We start from the raw sequence: 21,190 nt of genomic DNA on the forward strand, positions 1-21,190 counted from the left end.
ACCTGACATCAGGTCATCGGATGAATCTGAGTCCAACATATCACCCTTTATCTAGGGGCACAATGGTGAGACCGAGAATCAGAAGCAAGCTAGAGAAAGAAGAAACAAATTAAAACAAGGACGCCAATGCCGTGCTAGGTAGCACAAGGAAGCTTGGATCAGATATGAATCAGATCTGGCTGAGTACAATAGAAGAAAATCAGAGCAAGAAGTCTAAGAAAGACGCGCGGCAAATACACCCTACAATAGGATCTGAGAAGCAATAGAAGAACTCAGAGTGACCTCACATCCCAGTGAAAGATAGGAACAGCTCCGGGACCTTCTCTGGTCAACAGCCCTAAGGACACATGATGGAAGGACCCGCTCAAGACTACCTACTAGGTCAACATCTCATGGGTAGGAAGTTCAAAATCAAAGGAAGTTCGCTTTTGAGAGACTCGGACCAAGTGGAAGTCACAACAGAGAAAGTAGAAGGGACCATAGTCAAAACTACCAAGTCAAACAACCAAGAAAGATTAGAAGCAAAGTACCTATTCAGATAGCCCCGTAGAACTACTCTCACCAAGACAACAGCTGGCTAGAAGGAGGTGCTAAATCAGAATACACAGAAGCCGGAACGTACGATAGATTCCCCTATTTTGCAAACAGACTTGCTTCAATACGACTACCTCACAAGTTCAAGCCGTCCAACCACTTTAAATATGATGGCAAGACCGAACCAAGGTAGTGGCTTAGGATTTACTCGTAGTCGATTGAACTAGCCGGAGGAGACGATGATATCAAGACCTTGTTCTTTCCCATTGCCCTAGAAACCATGCCCTCCAATGGTTCGACAAATTAAATCCAGGGTCAATCAGAAATTGGGAGGACTTGCAAAGAGTTTTCTATGAAAATTTCATGGGTATCATTACGCACCCCATCACCCACACAGAATTAAAAGGACTCAAGCAGAAAAGAGGTGAAAGTCTCAGAAATTACTATCGATGATTTGGCGAACTACGTGCTCAAGTACATGACATCACTGAACGAGAAGTAATCGAAGCTTTCTCTCACGGAATCATGGCTAGGTGGCAATTTTAGGACTTATGCAAAGAAACCCCAAGAAACAATGAAGAATTTAGATGCATAGTAGAAAAGATGATTACTGCAGAGGAGAAGACATGAGAAAGGTTCCTAGATAGAAACAACCAAGACAACCCGGACAAGCAAAATCATCAAAACATCAGACATCAGGAAAGAAAACGTGGACCAGACAACACCGTAGCGGCGGCTGATAAATCAAGGAAGTTTTCCAAACCCAGAAGGTATGGCGACATTGAAAACATGCATTGCATCTAGCACCCTAAAGGAAATCACACCATCGGAAATTGCTACACCTTCAACGATCGATACACAAGAAAAGATAATAAGGTAAACACTAAAGAAGACAATCAGAAAAAAGATGAAGACAACCATAAAGACATGGGATTCCAAAAATCTAGGGGGACAATAGTAGTGATCTTTGCCGGGGCCCCAGATTCTAGAAGCAAACATCAAGAAAAGCTAGCTCTACGAATCATCATGGCAGTAGAACCGGCTACTCCAAGATATCTCAATTGGTCACTGTATCCAATCCAGTTTTCAAGAGAAGACCAATGGACTAGCATAGGAAACGCAGGCCATTACCCACTGGTTCTAGATCCAACTATCGCCAGTATGACTATCATAAAAGTACTAATCGATGGGGGAGCCAGACCCAACATCATTTTTTCAGAAATGCTAAGGAAGATGGGACTACAACTCACCGGGATGATTACACCAATGAGCACCCCTTTTATGGGATAATACCCGGCAAGGCAGCCATGCCACTTGGACAAATCACTCTACTAGTTACTTTTGGAACTCCCTCAAACTATCGAACATAGTTCATCAAGTTTGAAGTTGCAGACTTCGATTCATCATATCACGCAATCCTCGGGCGCCCAGCACTAGCAAAATTCATGGCGATACCGCATTACCCGTACCTATTGCTTAAGATGTCAGGGCCTAACAGTGTCCTTTCCCTTCAAAGTGATTTGAAGCGCGCTTTTGACTGCGATGTTTAGGCAATTCAAATTGCAGCCAAAGCACAAGCCACCAATGGTAGAAAAGAAATAGCCACTATTGCCGCAAAAATGAGCCCAGAAGAACTAGAGATACTGGCTAAAAAGCCCAGCATCCTCGCACCACCAAAAGAAGTCGACGTCAAGCAAATCGACCTGGGCATCGGTGATCCCTCCAAAATGGCAACCATCAGCGCCCACCTCTCGGCAAAATAGGAACTCACAATTACCCTCGGAATCAAGCGATTACTCGTAAACGGCGATTCGGCAGTAGTCATCAACCAAGTCAACAAAGATTGGGACTGCACCAAAGAAAACATGGGCGCTTACTGTGCTAAAATATGAAAACTCGAAAAACATTTTCAAGGATTGGAAATTCTACATGTCCTGTGCGATTCTAATATTGCAGCAGACGTCCTAGCCAAGCTCGGATCGGACAGGGCGAAGGTCCCACCCGGCGTATTCATAAAGGAGTTATCAGCTCCCTCTATCAAACAACCCGGTGAGATAACCCCTGAACTCCCAGTTAAAGGCACCCAGATTTTGGTAATCATCACCTCATGGACTCAGGTTTTTATTGATTATATCAAAAAGAATAAGTTGCCAGCAGAAAAAGAGGAGGCTATCTAGGTTGTTCGTAGAAGCAATAACTACGTCCTAGTAGGGGACAAGCTATATAGAAGAGCCGCATCATCAGGAGTACTCCTAAAATGTGTCTCATTTGAAAAAGGCAAAGAGATCTTAGACGAAATACACTCAGGTTGCTGTGGAAATCATGCCGCTTCAAGAACACTAGTCGGCAAAGCATTCCGCACCGGATTCTACTGGCCAGCCGCTTTGAAAGACGCGGAAGAACTCATCAGAAAATGCAAAGGTTGTCAAATGTTCGCAAGACAAGCTCATATACCAGCTCACAATCTCATCTGCATCCACCCGCTTGGCCTTTCTCCTGCTGGGGGCTGGATCATGTAGGACCTCTCAAGAAAGCAAAGGGCAGTTTCGAGTACATCTTTGTAGCAATTGACAAGTTTACCAAGTGGATTGAATACAAACCACTCACAAAATACAGCGCAACCAAAGTAGTCGAGTTCATCCAAGACATTATACACCGCTTCGGCATGCCCAATCAAATCATCACATATTTGGGTTCTCCCTTCACAGCTATAGAATTCCAAAGTTAGGCATAGGATTGTGGCTTCGGCATAGATTACGCATCAGTCGCACATCCAGAAGCCAATGGATAGGTAGAAAGGGCTAACTGACTCATACTAGCCGGATTAAAACCAAGATTGTATAAAGAACTAGTGGACTATGGATCCAAATGGATTGAAGAATTACCCAAAGTAGTATGGGGGCTATGAACTCAAATAAGTAGAGCCACTGGATACTTACCTTTCTTCCTAGTTTACAGATCATAAGCCGTACTACCTGCCGACTTGATCTGGATGTCACCAAGGATAGAACAATATGACGAAGGAGAAGTAGAACACACCCAAAGATTAGAACTCGACAGTACAGAAGAAGTCAGAGTAAAGCTACCTTCAATCAGCCAGATACCTCCAAGATTTAAGACGCCACTACAACAAGAATACCCAGCCTCGATCACTCCAAATCGGAGACCTAGTACTAAGAAGAATACAAAAAACTGACGAACGCCATAAACTACTCAGTCCATGAGAAGGTCCTTTTATTGTCACAAAAGTCACCGGACCAGGCACGTATTGTCACAGAACCGACCAATTTATAAGAGCACAAGTACAAAAACAATCGCCGGAACGATCAAATTCTCGAACTTGAGCCCATATAAACCCGGTAGTCAACCGAAATCTCGAAGGATTTCAAACCAACTTGCATACAACCAAGATCACAGTAATCCAACATAACATATCGTACGTTACAACATTTCACAGATGTTCGCAAATAGATTACATCATACAGAGTCATTGTTATTACAAAACGAGTCTTGTAAAACATGCGGAAGCAAATAGTTTAACTCACACACCGAGTTCAAATACACATACTGGTTCGCTGATCACAGACCGCAAAAGCATTCAGATAAGAGAAAGGAAATCATGCCCATGATCTAGTCCTCATCACCCGCCGGGTGGAGACAATACTTGCAGAATCCCTGATATAGGAGGTCATCTGCAACAAGAGGGAATAAACCCTGAGTACGGGAATGTACTCAGCTAGACTTACCCGTCGAAAACCAAACAAATGACACTAAGGATTATGCATAGCTTAATGTAGTGGAGCTGGCTGACATTTTCTTTTTGCAGAAAAGCATAAGTAATATTGATCAACTCTTAACCTGAACTAGCAGTAACTTTTTAGCCATTAACCTATCATCTATATTAGCACCTGTACTAAGCAATCATTTTATTAGGGTGCAAACATTAATAACCATATCAGGTATTCATTGTGGCAACCTTATCATCATCCATTTAACCATATCGTTAAATTAATTGAATCTACGTTGCCGCTGCTCAGTCAAGTTCTCACTATCCGGGAGAGACGGCGATTCGAATCGATTCCTATCCAGCTGGAGGGGTATTCCTAAACACAAACTCTGCTTCCCCCGTCAGGGTCGCAACAAGTCACCTTTGGTACAATTCAGGAGTCGCGGGTCCGAACAGATCGGCATTCTCAGAGAACCACTCTGCCAAGGTTGTTCGGGACTCTAACCCGCCTTGGACTTATGCCAATGGCTCTCCGCACATCCTTACTACCTCCAGAATGCCACCACTGCTCGCGTTCCCGGCCTGAATCGAGCTACTAGGCTTCGCGGTTGGAATGACTTATCCGGCCAGCTAAGTGTTAGGCTGCGTTCAACATGACATGAGGACATACAGCGTATCGGTCCTTAAACGACTCAGACGGAGTCACTATGTTCAAACCTACACAAGACCCCGCCCGGTCTTAATTCATTATTTACATGGTTCTTTTCCATGATAGCAAATATAGCCAACCGTGATCCACCTCATCCTAAAGCTCGCAGGTGACAGGAAATCACCTGACTTCTACCGCACTAAGCATGGCTAAGCATTTAACCCGTTCCTGAACTTAATAGGATTCCAGTGCGATATCTGGACAAGGAAGGATATAATGCAGCAATTGGTTTCAACCAATTCCTATACTTAATGCATCATCAACAATAAAAGATACTCAATGTATTTGTGAAAACATAGGAGGCTTAATATGCTCCGGGGCTTGCCTTTCAGGAACGAGGAAGGCTGGTGGTCAGGGCACTCGGGCAATTCCTCCGCGGCGACTGCTTCGTCGGCTTCCTGCACTTCGGGTTCCTCCTCCTGGTTGGCTCCCTCGAACTCCAGCAACGTCACTCCCTCCGGCACACCTATTGCATGAATGCACAAGATAACTATCATGGATGCACATGTACGAATGTCGGGGATGCTCGGGGAATGCACATGTTCGCTGTAGTTTGCATATTCCAACTTAAGCCCTATTCAAATCACTTTCACTTACCACGTTTATACAACCTAAGGTATAATTGCTCATCTTCCGTTAATGACCTAGCACCTGCACCTAAGCATATTCTTAAGTTAGGCTAACCCCTAAACAATCAACGAGAACCTTGCAACAACATACATTCAAGCATTTGTATTACAACCAAATGGAGACTATGTAGCGGCGCAGTAAACTAGTCATAACTGAAGATTTATAAATCCAAATGATATGCAACAAGACAATCTGGAAAGCTTATAAAATTGTCTACAATACATTTTCAGACCTCAAAGCATGATTCAAACCTTTACCAGGTTGAATTCATCAATCAACAGAAGTCTATCCTCACAAGGCAGAGAATCAGCAAAAACTGCAACCTAACTTTAAACAGCTGTAGTTTCTAAACTACTAGGCCAAATGCCCTCAAATTTTGACAGGAGCTAGCTACCTAATTTATCTACAACTCTTGTATTCAACTCATTCACAGAAAACCAAAATATCATGGGGAACTTTTTAAAGTCCCCAGATCTGTCCAGAGGGACATAATGCAAACAATTAATTACTAACTTATGATATAAATACTTAATTGGACAAAACTAACTTTACTGATATATCACACATATCACAAGAACACCAGAAGGTAGGGGGTTCATCACCAAAACATTTCCTCTAATACCTTTCTTAATTTATTTAATTAATTAGAGAAAATAGTAAACATATATGAAAGCTACACCATTAAATCTACAAACATTACAGTAGACCCTACATGCCCTAAGTAGACTACCATAAAAATTTCACACTATTTTAGTAAGTACAACAGCCTACACAAAAATGGTAAGGCAGAATGGCTTAAAATGGCATAATTAGGAAACCTTAGTGAAAAGTGTCAAGCAACAGATTTCATATTTTTCCTACCATCTATAAGGTACCAAGATACTACATACCAAGTTTCATGGCCATAGGATTCATAATTAATTTACTAAAATTCACCCAAGTATCTACCAATGATAAAAAGAAAATCTATAACTCAAAAACTACACATGCAATGACTCTCAAATTTTAACCAGAGCTTCTGCTATACAATACTAGCTTACCCACAAAATTTCATAATTTTTGGATCACAGAAACTCAAGATATGATTTAAACAAGTTTGCATGCATACAAAAACACTTTTCAAGTTCCTATTTAATTCATCCAAAATTTCTACATAATATGCTCAAGACATATTTTTCTTAAATACTAGACCTAACTGTGAGTCTCACAAAATTGGAACCATCCAATTTGGATCTACATAACAGGAGATACAAAAATATCAAATAAGCAATCAAAACTGTATTTTTGAACTATCCTTAAGAACAACAGCCACTGACATGTGGGACCCGGCTGTCAGCCGACCCCACTGGTCAGCGACAGCAAAGTAGAGGAGGCGGCTGCGACGCACGGAAGACGGCGTAGCTCGCCTACGGCGAGAGCTCCGGTGACACCAGGGTTACCTACATGATCTACGTGATGCGGTGAATCGATTGGTGCGACTAGCTCGAGCTATGACCTAACGGAGGTGGCTCGTCGCCGGTGATGGCGGCACGGCTGAGCTCCGGCGTGAGCTGCCGGCGACGGCAAGCCACGGCTAGCTCAACCGAGCACGGCGTGAGCTACCAGAAGTCGCCACGGTGCTAACACGACAAAGAAACAGGGACGGGACGATTCCTAGCTACCCCGGCCACGGCGGCCTCATCTCCGGCGAGGTCACGCCCATGGCGGTGACGGCGGAAATGGTCACTGTGACCTTACCAAAGCACGAACGGCGCAGCTAGGAGGTGGAGAAGGTAGAGGAGGACACGGCGGAGCTATGGTGAAGACGGAGTTCGCGTTTTTGCAGTGGTTCGCGAGCTCAGCGACGGCGAAGCTCGCTCAGCAGCAATGGCGGGCGCTGCTTGCGGTGGAGGCGATGCAAATGAAAATTTGAACTGCGAACTGGTCGGGCAGGTGCATGTGAGTGTGCCCGTCGTGGCTGGCCTTGCCAGGGCGTCCGCGGCGCGTGGCAGCAAGCTCAGGTGACCGGCGACGTGCGGCACACACGCATCGAGCGTTTTCTGAATCGGTGAACACTGTAGCTCGCCATTCAGTGCTCCATTCACCGACTGACAGCGTTAATTGATTGTGTTTGATTTCTCAATTCGTGGTGAATCAGAGGAAACAATGTTCATAAAAGTTGTAGAGTTATAGTAGGGCTACAACTTTGGTTTAGCAATCAACAGCCAGTTCACCATGGATTAAGAGTTATATCAAGCCAAAGTCGGCCCATTCAAACTGAAATGGCAGTTAAGACTTAGCAAAATTTTCAAGTGTTGACTCCACCTTCAAATCTGACTTGTGGGACCTTTTTGAACATGTTGTGCACATTTTCAAGACTTGACTTCTAAACAAAGTTTGTTCCTTATATAATTCTCTACAACTTTGCTTTAGGTTGCCTAGACATGCAAACATCCTAAGCTACACTTTTTAAATAGTCAAACACAGGAGCTCTAGGGGTCCAAATTGGTCAACCATGACTTGGAAACCTAATTAGGCAAAATGATCAACATGAACAATGTTCCAAATGACATTTTATGTATAACTGAGTTACTTACAAGTATTTCTAGCCACACCATGCATTGGTCACACAAGAATCAATCAAGGTATGTACTGAAACAACGAAAAACACAAGAAATGTTGCAAATGTTTCATAGTCATGTTTCACATGTTTCATGATCTTGTTGCATAGTATTAACTAATCTTGTTTCACTAAGTGAGTGGCACATGTTGCACTTAAGTGTTGCACACTTTACATTTCATAAAAGAACAACACACGTGAAATATACAACACGTTGTAATGTTTCGAAATTATGTTTCATGTGCTATAAGTTCACGAATGGATGCATGATGCTCATGTTTATGAAATGTAGTGCAAATGTGGAAGCTAAACACCAGGGGTGTTACAGCCCTCCCCCCTTATAAAAATCTCGTCCCGAGATTTGAAAAGCGTACCATTGTTGATAGAATTCCTTATAACCATCCCTCAAATAGTCTTCCCTTTCCCACGTTGCATCGCGTTCACTACCCTGATTGCTCCACATGACTTTATAGAACTTGACTACCCGACTCTGAGTCACTCGTTCACGAGTGTCAATCACTCGAACCGGCTTTTCTTCAAAGGTCAAATCAGATTTTAACTCGATATCCCCCAATGGAACTCTCTCTTCAGGGACGCGAAGACATTTCTTCAATTGGGATACATGAAAGACATTGAAGATAGCACTCATCTCAGGAGGTAATTGAATCTTGTACGCCACTTTACCACTTTGTCCAATGATTTCAAACGGACCAACATATCTCGGCGCAAGCTTTCGCTTCACACCAAAGCGTTGGACACTCTTCATAGGTGAGACTTTCAGATAAACGAAGTCTCCAACTTCGAACTCAATAGGTTTCCTACGTCGATCAGCATAACTCTTCTGCCTAGCTTGAGCTGTGGCCATGTGGGTTTGGATAGTATGGACTTGTTCTTCGGCTTCTTGAATGAAATCAATTCCATAATATCTCCTTTCACCGACTTCTACCTAGTTCAACGGGGTTCTACACTTCCGACCATACAAAGCTTCAAACGGTGCCATCTTTATGCTCTCTTGATAACTATTATTGTACGAGAATTCAGCTAGGGGTAACCATTTTTCCCATGAGCCCTTAGCCGAGATGACACAAGCTCTCAACATATCTTCTAAGATTTGATTCACCCGTTTAGTTTGCCCATTGGTTTGCGGATGATAGGCAGAACTTCTTACGAGCTTAGTCCCTAACAATCCGTGTAAGTGCTCCCAAAAGCGAGCAGTGAACTGTGGTCCTCTATCTGAGACAATAGTACGAGGGATCCCATGAAGTCGGACTATCTGGTTGAAGTACAACTCCGCGTAGTCGGTTGGACGAAAGTCTATGCGGACAGGAATAAAGTGTGTCGACTTGGTCAGTCGGTCCACAATTACCCAAATTGAGTTAAAATTCCTCTGGGTGATAGGGAGTCCAACTATAAAATCCATACTTATCTCTTCCCATTTCCAACCTAGTATAGAGAGTGGCTGAAGTAATCCAGCTTTCATGTGTACCGCCTTGACCCGACAACAAGTGTCACACCTAGCCACATAAGCGGCTATCTCTTTCTTCATTTTGGTCCACCAAAATCGAGGCTTTAAATCATGATACATTTTACTACTACCAGGATGAATAGATAGTTTAGAGGAATGAGCTTCGGATATGATTTGGTTTCTGAGCTCTCTATCCTTTAGAACTACTAACCTATCCTTGAACCATAACACGCCTTCCTCATCTACTCGAAAATGTTTGGTTTCTTGCTCTTTCATCTTGCGCTTGATGTGAAACACACCTGCATCTGTCTTCTGTAGCTCGATAATTCGACTCTGTAGAGTACAACTGACAGTGATGTTGTGCAGGACTACAGGATGAAGGAGCTTTGACAAATGGACATCACTCTCAATCAACGAGTGGCAATGAGACTTTCTGCTTAAGGCATCCGCGATGACGTTTGCCTTGCCAGGGTGATAGTGCACTTGAAGGTTATAATCCTTGATCAACTCGAGCCATCTTCTCTGACGCATATTTAACTCTGGTTGAGTGAAGATGTACTTGAGGCTTTTGTGATTAGTGTAGATGTTGCACACATTACCAAGCAGATAATGTCTCCAGGCCTTCAAAGCATGAACAACTGCAGCGAGTTCCAAGTCATGCGTTGGATAATTCACTTCATGCTTCCGAAGTTGGCGAGAGGTATAAGCGATGACTCTACCCTCTTGCATAAGAACACCTCCTAACCCAATACTTGATGCATCACAGAACACATCAAAAGGTTTTTCGATATCCGGTTGTGCCAAAACCGGAGCCGATGTTAGAAGAGTTCGCAGGGTATGGAAAGCCGCATCACACTCAGGAGTCCAGACAAACTTCATGTCTTTTTGCAGCAATCGAGTCATAGGCTTGGCTATTTTAGAGAAATCCAGGATGAAGCGACGATAATAGCCAGCCAACCCCAGAAAACTCTGAACCTCGTGCACCGAGATGGGAGCCTTCTAGTTCAATACTTCTTGCACCTTGGTGGGATCAACCATAATTCCACCATCGGACAACACGTGTCCAAGAAAAGGTACCTCACGAAGCCAAAATTCACATTTGCTGAACTTTGCATACAGCTGGTGTTCTCGTAATCTAGTAAGAACCACCCGCAAATGTTCAACATGATCTTCCTCATTCTCAGAATAGACCAGGATATCATCTATAAATACCACCACAAATTTGTCCAACTCAGGCATAAACACTGAATTCATCAGATACGTAAAATGTGCGAGGGCATTGGTCAATCCAAAAGACATAACAAGGTATTCATACAGACCATATCTTGTAGAGAATGCAGTTTTTGGGACATCCTCAGGCCAAATTTTGATTTGATGATACCCAGATCTCAAATCAATCTTAGAAAAGACTTTTGCTTTAGATAACTGATCAAACAAGATATCTATGCGTGGCAGAGGGTACTTATTCTTGATTGTAACTGCATTCAAGGGTCTATAATCTACACACATACATAGAGATTGATCCTTCTTCTTCACAAAGATGGCTGGGCACCCCCACGGAGATGAACTAGGGCGGATAAGGCCTTTCTGTAATAGTTCATTCAACTGAGTCTTGAGTTCGGCTAGTTCATTGGGAGGCATTCTATATGGCCTTCTAGATATGGGAGCTGTACCAGGAAGCAACTCTATTTTGAATTCTACTTCTCGATCCGGGGGCAATCCAGGCAAATCATCGAGAAAAACATCCGGAAAGTCACACACGACGGGGATATCTGCCAGAGACTTTGCTTGAACCGCATTGGTCGTGCTAGAAAGATTGATGTCCCTAGGTAACTGTACTAGAAAACCCTCCTGATTGCTAGGATCTCTGAGCATAACTACCCTAGTCGATGTATCGATAAGCACTCCATGACGGCTCATCCAGTTCATTCCCAATATCACATCGATACCTAGCCCCGATAAAATTACTAGATCAACCTGATAACTTCGCCCCTCTATCACAAACTGTACATCCCCAACTACCAGCTTGGTTGGGATAATACCACTAGCAGCCCTAATACAATAACCCTCACCCTCAATAGTATATGTTTTCTGCATAAACTTGGATGCAAATGCTGGACTAATGAAGGAATGCGAAGCACCTGAATCAAATAGTACAACTGCGGGGTGTTGGTCAATCAGAAACTTACCGACAGTCACTACCTCACCTAAAGGAATCTCAGTAATATTAGTGTGGTTCACTTGTCCCAGACGGCCACCCTGGTAATTATTCTTCTTAGGGTAAGGGCATTCCCTTGCCCAGTGGCCTGTCTTGTTGCAATTCCAGCACGGCAGGTTGCTTGGTGGAGCCCTGGAACTGCCCTGACTGGTAGTGCCCTTGGGAAGAGCAACTGTAAATGCCTTGCGAAACCCAGTCTTGGCGGGATTCTTCTTCTGCGGGGGGCGAAACTTGGCGGCTGATGCTGGAGGACGGAATGGAGCCTTTTGTGCGACGGGAGCCTTAGATTGTGAGGCACCCGCCTCATAGGCCCTCTTACGACTTTTTGAAGTAGCATACACAGCATTGTTGTTCTCTTGCGATAAAGCATCACTCACAAACTCATTAAAATGAGCGCACTTGCAATTTCCCATGGTCTTCATCAGTTTGGGGCTAAGTCCCCGCTTGAAGCTTGCAATCTTCTTGGCATCTGTGTCCACAAACTCGGTAGCATACCTTGCAAGGTTGTTGAAAGCTTGCAGGTATTCGTTCAGGCTCTTGTTTCCCTGAGTCAGCTTCATGAACTCTGTATGTTTGATCGCCATAAGACCAGGAGGAATGTAATTTCCCCTGAAAGCAGACTTGAACTGATCCCATGTGATTTGGGCATTAGCAGGCATAGTGGACCGATGATGACTCCACCAAATGCCAGCAGGCCCATGAAGTTGGTGCGATGCATACTCAGTTTTTAGCACCTCAGTCAAGCAGAGCAGACGGAACTTCTGCTCGAGAGTATTCAACCACTCATCAGCTTGTAGAGGCTCCTCAGCCTCCTTGAAGATTGGGGGTTTCGTGTCAAGGAAATCCTTGAAATCACTGTACTGATTTGGATCTGGTCCTTGGCGTGGACCACGGCCATCACGATTCGCAATCGTACGGAGGGCCTCGGCCATAGTGCGCTGTCCTTCCGCAAGCATTGCTATTAGTTCCGTGGGTGTGGGTGGTGGTGGCGGAAGATCATCATCATCACTCGCACCGGTGGAACGAGTACGAGGCATCTGCACAATGCGCAACCAGTAATTATTGATGATGTCAGCACATTGGAGAGGAACAATAAACAGAGGCAATAATTCATTCTCCAATCCCCACATCATCAAGTAGATTACTAGCGCCATATGTAGTGCATTCCAACATGACAAGTTTTAAACTTCACCCACGTTACGCATCCCGAAGGGAGCGAATTAAAGTACATTACCAGTATGACTGCAAAAGCTTAACTCATGAGATTTGCTAACGAACTACTCGTCAAAGTGATTACTGTCCACATTGGAGACACCTTGGACTTCTTCTGGGTATTCCTCTCCTTCTAACTTCTTGCCGAGAGATTTCACTTTATACTTGGGATAAGCAATTATAAGGGAGGGAGTAATGCAATATGAATGTCATGAGTGAATATGATGCATGCTTGTTCCGTACGTCCTCCCAAACCTAAGAAAATTTAAGCTTTAGCGGACTATACGGTGGCATACATATGTTCTCTCAATTAGCGGTAACTAGTCGATCTACACGGTGCGTTGTTAGCGTACCTACAGAAAAACTTCATTGCAGCCCAACCCAACAAGATATAATGCTAATTACACAAGTAGTACTAAGATACTCTCCATATATACATCCCCCGATATATATACTTCGGTATCCAAGCTACCCGACAAATGTACCCACAATTAAGTACTTTCATATATACATGTATGCAACATGTAAATACTCCAGTAACCACAACTAGCTCTCCCCTAGACCGACGGTTGGACGGTCATGCTCTCACAACTCACTCTTACCTCAGCGTAGAGGCAATTGATCCATACATTACCATTCAAACGAATGGTATCCATGCAATATCACGCCGCATGGACGACGAAATAGAGACAATCAATTCCCCCAAGTTAGTAATTATATATAAGCCACCTAGAAGTCCTTAAGTGGGCTATAAGGGATGTGATCACCAGTATACCATAAAAATTTTTGATTTTTGAACACTTATATATATAATTATAAGTTTAAAAACCATTTTTACAACAAAAACTTTTGTTTTAAATAGCCGTAAGACATGTTTAATGTTGAATCTAGCTCTGATACCATCTGTCACAGAACCGACCAATTTATAAGAGCACAAGTACAAAAACAATCGCCGGAACGATCAAATTCTCGAACTTGAGCCCATATAAACCCGGTAGTCAACCGAAATCTCGAAGGATTTCAAACCAACTTGCATACAACCAAGATCACAGTAATCCAACAAAACATATCGTACGTTACAACATTTCACAGATGTTCGCAAATAGATTACATCATCACAGAGTCATTGTTATTACAAAACGAGTCTTGTAAAACATGCAGAAGCAAATAGTTTAACTCACACACCGAGTTCAAATACACATACTGGTTCGCTGATCACAGACCACAAAAGCATTCAGATAAGAGAAAGGAAATCATGCCCATGATCTAGTCCTCATCACCCGCCGGGTGGAGACAATACTTGCAGAATCCCTGATATAGGAGGTCATCTGCAACAAGAGAGAATAAACCCTGAGTACGGGAATATACTCAGCTAGACTTACCCGTCGAAAACCAAACAAATGACACCAAGGATTATGCATAGCTTAATGTAGTGGAGCTGGCTGACATTTTCTTTTTGCAGAAAAGCATAAGTAATATTGATCAACTCTTAACCTGAACTAGCAGTAACTTTTTAGCCATTAACCTGTCATCTATATTAGCACCTGTACTAAGCAATCATTTTATTAGGGTGCAAACATTAATAACCATATCAGGTATTCATTGTGGCAACCTTATCATCATCCATTTAACCATATCGTTAAATTAATTGAATCTACGTTGCCGCTGCTCAGTCAAGTTCTCACTATCCAGGAGAGACGGCGATTCGAATCGATTCCTATCCAGCTGGAGGGGTATTCCTAAACACAAACCCTGCTTCCCCCATCAGGGTCGCAACAAGTCACCTTTGGTACAATTCAGGAGTCGCGGGTCCGAACAGATCGGCATTCTCAGAGAACCACTCTACCAAGGTTGTTCGGGACTCTAACCCGCCTTGGACTTATGCCAATGGCTCTCCGCACATCCTTACTACCTCTAGAGTGCCGCCACTGCTCGCGTTCCTGGCCTGAATCGAGCTACTAGGCTTCGCGGTCAGAACGACTTATCCGGCCAGCTAAGTGTTAGGCTACGTTCAACATGACATGAGGACGTACAGCGTATCAGTCCTTAAACGACTCAGACGGAGTCACTATGTTCAAACCTACACAAGACCCCGCCCGGTCTTAATTCATTATTTACATGGTTCTTTTCCACGATAGCAAATATAGCCAACCGTGATCCACCTCATCCTAAAGCTCGCAGGTGATAGGAAATCACCTGACTTCTACCGCACTAAGCATGGCTAAGCATTTAACCCGTTCCTGAACTTAATAGGATTCCAGTGCGATATCTGACAAGGAAGGATATAATGCAGCAATTGGTTTCAACCAATTCCTATACTTAATGCATCATCAACAATAAAAGATACTCAATGTATTTGTGAAAACATAGGAGGCTTAATATGCTCCGGGGCTTGCCTTTCAGGAACGAGGAAGGCTGGTGGTCAGGGCACTCGGGCAATTCCTCCGCGGCGACTGCTTCGTCGGCTTCCTGCACTTCAGGTTCCTCCTCCTGGTTGGCTCCCTCGAACTCCAGCAACGTCACTCCCTCCGGCACACCTATTGCATGAATGCGCAAGATAACTATCATGGATGCACATGTACGAATGTCGGGGATGCTCGGGGAATGCACATGTTCGCTGTAGTTTGCATATTCCAACTTAAGCCCTATTCAAATCACTTTCACTTACCACGTTTATACAACCTAAGGTATAATTGCTCATCTTCCGTTAATGACCTAGCACCTGCACCTAAGCATATTCTTAAGTTAGGCTAACCCCTAAACAATCAACGAGAACCTTGCAACAACATACATTCAAGCATTTGTATTTCAGCAAAATGAATACTATGTAGCGGCGCAGTAAACTAGTCATAACTGAAGATTTATAAATCCAAATGATATGCAACAAGACAATCTGGAAAGCTTATAAAATTGTCTACAATACATTTTCAGACCTCAAAGCATGATTCAAACCTTTACCAGGTCGAATTCATCAATCAACAGAAGTCTATCCTCACAAGGCAGAGAATCAGCCAAAACTGCAATCTAACTTTAAACAGCTGTAGTTTCTAAACTACTGGGCCAAATGCCCTCAAATTTTGACAGGAGCTAGCTACCTAATTTATCTACAACTCTTGTATTCAACTCATTCACAGAAAACCAAAATATCATGGGGAACTTTTCAAAGTCCCCAGATCTGTCCAGAGGGACATAATGCAAACAATTAATTACTAACTTATGATATAAATACTTAATTGGACAAAACAAACTTTACTGATATATCACACATATCACAAGAACACCAGAAGGTAGGGGGTTCATCACCAAAACATTTCCTCTAATACCTTTCTTAATTTATTTAATTAATTAGAGAAAATAGTAAACATATATGAAAGCTACACCATTAAATCTACAAAAATTATAGTAGACCCTACATGCCCTAAGTAGACTACCATAAAAATTTCACACCATTTTAGTAAGTACAACAGCCTACACAAAAATGGTAAGGCAGAATGGCTTAAAATGGCATAATTATGAAACCTTAGTGAAAAGTGTCAAGCAAGAGATTTCATATTTTTCCTACCATCTATAAGGTACCAAGATACTACATACCAAGTTTCATGGCCATAGGATTCATAATTAATTTACTAAACTTCACCCAAGTATCTACCAATGATAAAAAGAAAATCTATAACTCAAAAACTACACATGCAATGACTCTCAAATTTTAACCAGAGCTTCTACTATACAATACTAGCTTACCCACAAAATTTCATAATTTTTGGATCACAGAAACTCAAGATATGATTTAAACAAGTTTGCATGCATACAAAAACACTTTTCAAGTTCCTATTTAATTCATCCAAAATTTCTACATAATATGCTCAAGACATATTTTTCTTAAATACTAGACCTAACTGTGAGTCTCACAAAATTGGAACCATCCAATTTGGATCTACATAACAGGAGATACAAAAATATCAAATAAGCAATCAAAACTGTATTTTTGAACTATCCTTAAGAACAACAGCCACTGACATGTGGGACCCGGCTGTCAGCCGACCCCACTGGTCAGCGACAGCAAAGCAGAGGAGGCAGCTGCGACGCACGGAAGACGGCGTAGCTCGCCTACGGCGAGAGCTCCGGTGACACCAGGGTTACCTACATGATCTACGTGATGCGGTGAATCGATTGGTGCGACTAGCTCGAGCTATGACCTAACGGAGGTGGCTCGTCGCCGGTGATGGCGGCACGGCTGAGCTCCGGCGCGAGCTGCCGGCGACGGCAAGCCACGGCTAGCTCAACCGAGCACGGCGTGAGCTACCAGAAGTCGCCACGGTGCTAACATGACAAAGAAACAGGGACGGGACGATTCCTAGCTACCCCGGCCACGGCGGCCTCATCTCCGGCGAGGTCACGCCCATGGCGGTGACGGCGGAAATGGTCACTGTGACCTTACCAAAGCACGAACGGCGCAGCTAGGAGGTGGAGAAGGTAGAGGAGGACACGACGGAGCTATGGTGAAGACGGAGTTCGCGTTTTTGCAGTGGTTCGCGAGCTCGGCGACGGCGAAGCTCGCTCAGCAGCAATGGCGGGCACTGAGATCGGTCGCTGCTTGCGGTGGAGGCGATGCAAATGAAAATTTGAACTGCGAACTGGTCGGGCAGGTGCGTGTGAGTGTGCCCATCGTGGCTGGCCTTGCCAGGGCGTCCGCAGCACGTGGCAGCAAGCTCAGGCGACCGGCGACGCGCGGCACACATGCGTCGAGCGTTTTCTGAATCGGTGAACACTGTAGCTCGCCATTCAGTGCTCCATTCACCGACTGACAGCGTTAATTGATTGTGTTTGATTTCTCAATTCGTGGCGAATCAGTGGAAACAATGTTCATGAAAGTTGTAGAGTTATAGTAGGGCTACAACTTTGGTTTAGCAATCAACAGCCAGTTCACCATGGATTAAGAGTTATATCAAGCCAAAGTCAGCCCATTCAAACTGAAATGGCAGTTAAGACTTAGCAAAATTTTCAAGTGTTGACTCCACCTTCAAATCTGACTTGTGGGACCTTTTTGAACATGTTGTGCACATTTTCAAGACTTGACTTCTAAACAAAGTTTGTTCCTTATATAATTCTCTACAACTTTGCTTTAGGTTGCCCAGACATGCAAACATCCTAAGCTACACTTTTTAAACAGTCAAACACAGGAGCTCTAGGCGTCCAAATTGGTCAACCATGACTTGGAAACCTAATTAGGCAAAATGATCAACATGAACAATGTTCCAAATGACATTTTATGTATAACTGAGTTACTTACAAGTATTTCTAGCCACACCATGCATTGGTCACACAAGAATCAATCAAGGTATGTACTGAAACAACAAAAAACACAAGAAATGTTGCAAATGTTTCATAGTCATGTTTCACATGTTTCATGATCTTGTTGCATAGTATTAACTAATCTTGTTTCACTAAGTGAGTGGCACATGTTGCACTTAAGTGTTGCACACTTTACATTTCATAAAAGAACAACACACGTGAAATATACAACACGTTGCAATGTTTCGAAATTATGTTTCATGTGCTATAAGTTCACAAATGGATGCATGATGCTCATGTTTATGAAATGCAGTGCAAATGTGGAAGCTAAACACCAGGGGTGTTACAGCCCTCCCCCCTTATAAAAATCTCGTCCCGAGATTTGAAAAGCGTACCATTGTTGATAGAATTCCTTATAACCATCCCTCAAATAGTCTTCCCTTTCCCACGTTGCATCGCGTTCACTACCCTGATTGCTCCACATGACTTTATAGAACTTGACTACCTGACTCTGAGTCACTCGTTCACGAGTGTCAATCACTCGAACCGGCTTTTCTTCAAAGGTCAAATTAGATTTTAACTCGATATCCCCCAATGGAACTCTCTCTTCAGGGACGCGAAGACATTTCTTCAATTGGGATACATGAAAGACATTAAAGATAGCACTCATCTTAGGAGGTAATTGAATCTTGTACGCCACTTTACCACTTTGTCCAATGATTTCAAACGGACCAACATATCTCGGCGCAAGCTTTCGCTTCACACCAAAGCGTTGGACACTCTTCATAGGTGAGACTTTCAGATAAACGAAGTCTCCAACTTCGAACTCAATAGGTTTCCTACGTCGATCAGCATAACTCTTCTGCCTAGCTTGAGCTACCAGCTGTCACAGAACCGACCAATTTATAAGAGCACAAGTACAAAAACAATCGCCGGAACGATCAAATTCTCGAACTTGAGCCCATATAAACCCGGTAGTCAACCGAAATCTCGAAGGATTTCAAACCAACTTGCATACAACCAAGATCACAGTAATCCAACATAACATATCGTACGTTACAACATTTCACAGATGTTCGCAAATAGATTACATCATCACAGAGTCATTGTTATTACAAAACGAGTCTTGTAAAACATGCGGAAGCAAATAGTTTAACTCACACACCGAGTTCAAATACACATACTGGTTCGCTGATCACAGACCGCAAAAGCATTCAGATAAGAGAAAGGAAATCATGCCCATGATCTAGTCCTCATCACCTGCCGGGTGGAGACAATACTTGCAGAATCCCTGATATAGGAGGTCATCTGCAACAAGAGGGAATAAACCCTGAGTACGGGAATGTACTCAGCTAGACTTACCCGTCGAAAACCAAACAAATGACACCAAGGATTATGCATAGCTTAATGTAGTGGAGCTAGCTGATATTTTCTTTTTGCAGAAAAGCATAAGTAATATTGATCAACTCTTAACCTGAACTAGCAGTAACTTTTTAGCCATTAACCTGTCATCTATATTAGCACCTGTACTAAGCAATCATTTTATTAGGGTGCAAACATTAATAACCATATCAGGTATTCATTGTGGCAACCTTATCATCATCCATTTAACCATATCGTTAAATTAATTGAATCTACGTTGCCGCTGCTCAGTCAAGTTCTCACTATCCGGGAGAGATGGCGATTCGAATCGATTCCTATCCAGCTGGAGGGGTATTCCTAAACACAAACCCTGCTTCCCCCGTTAGGGTCGCAACAAGTCACCTTTGGTACAATTCAGGAGTCGCGGGTCCGAACAGATCGGCATTCTCAGAGAACCACTCCGCCAAGGTTGTTCGGGACTCTAACCCGCCTTGGACTTATGCCAATGGCTCTCCGCACATCCTTACTACCTCCAGAGTGCCGCCACTGCTCGCGTTCCCGGCCTGAATCGAGCTACTAGGCTTCGCGGTCGGAACGACTTATCCGGCCAGCTAAGTGTTAGGCTGCGTTCAACATGACATGAGGATGTACAGCGTATCGGTCCTTAAACGACTCAGACGGAGTCACTATGTTCAAACCTACACAAGACCCCGCCCGGTCTTAATTCATTATTTACATGGTTCTTTTCCACGATAGCAAATATAGCCAACCGTGATCCACCTCATCCTAAAGCTCACAGGTGACAGGAAATCACCTGACTTCTACCGCACTAAGCATGGCTAAGCATTTAACCCGTTCCTAAACTTAATAGGATTCCAGTGCGATATCTGGACAAGGAAGGATATAATGCAGCAATTGGTTTCAACCAATTCCTATACTTAATGCATCATCAACAATAAAAGATACTCAATGTATTTGTGAAAACATAGGAGGCTTAATATGCTCCGGGGCTTGCCTTTCAGGAACGAGGAAGGCTGGTGGTTAGGGCACTCGGGCAATTTCTCCGCGGCAACTGCTTCGTCGGCTTCCTGCACTTCGGGTTCCTCCTCCTGGTTGGCTCCCTCGAACTCCAGCAACGTCACTCCCTCCGGCACACCTATTGCATGAATGTGCAAGATAACTATCATGGATGCACATGTACGAATGTCGGGGATGCTCGGGGAATGCACATGTTCGCTGTAGTTTGCATATTCCAACTTAAGCCCTATTCAAATCACTTTCACTTACCACGTTTATACAACCTAAGGTATAATTGCTCATCTTCCGTTAATGACCTAGCACCTGCACCTAAGCATATTCTTAAGTTAGGCTAACCCCTAAACAATCAACGAGAACCTTGCAACAACATACATTCAAGCATTTGTATTTCAGCAAAATGAATA

The sequence above is a fragment of the Miscanthus floridulus genome, chromosome 19 (assembly GCF_019320115.1).
Source record: "Miscanthus floridulus cultivar M001 chromosome 19, ASM1932011v1, whole genome shotgun sequence".
Classification (NCBI taxonomy): Eukaryota; Viridiplantae; Streptophyta; class Magnoliopsida; order Poales; family Poaceae; genus Miscanthus; species Miscanthus floridulus.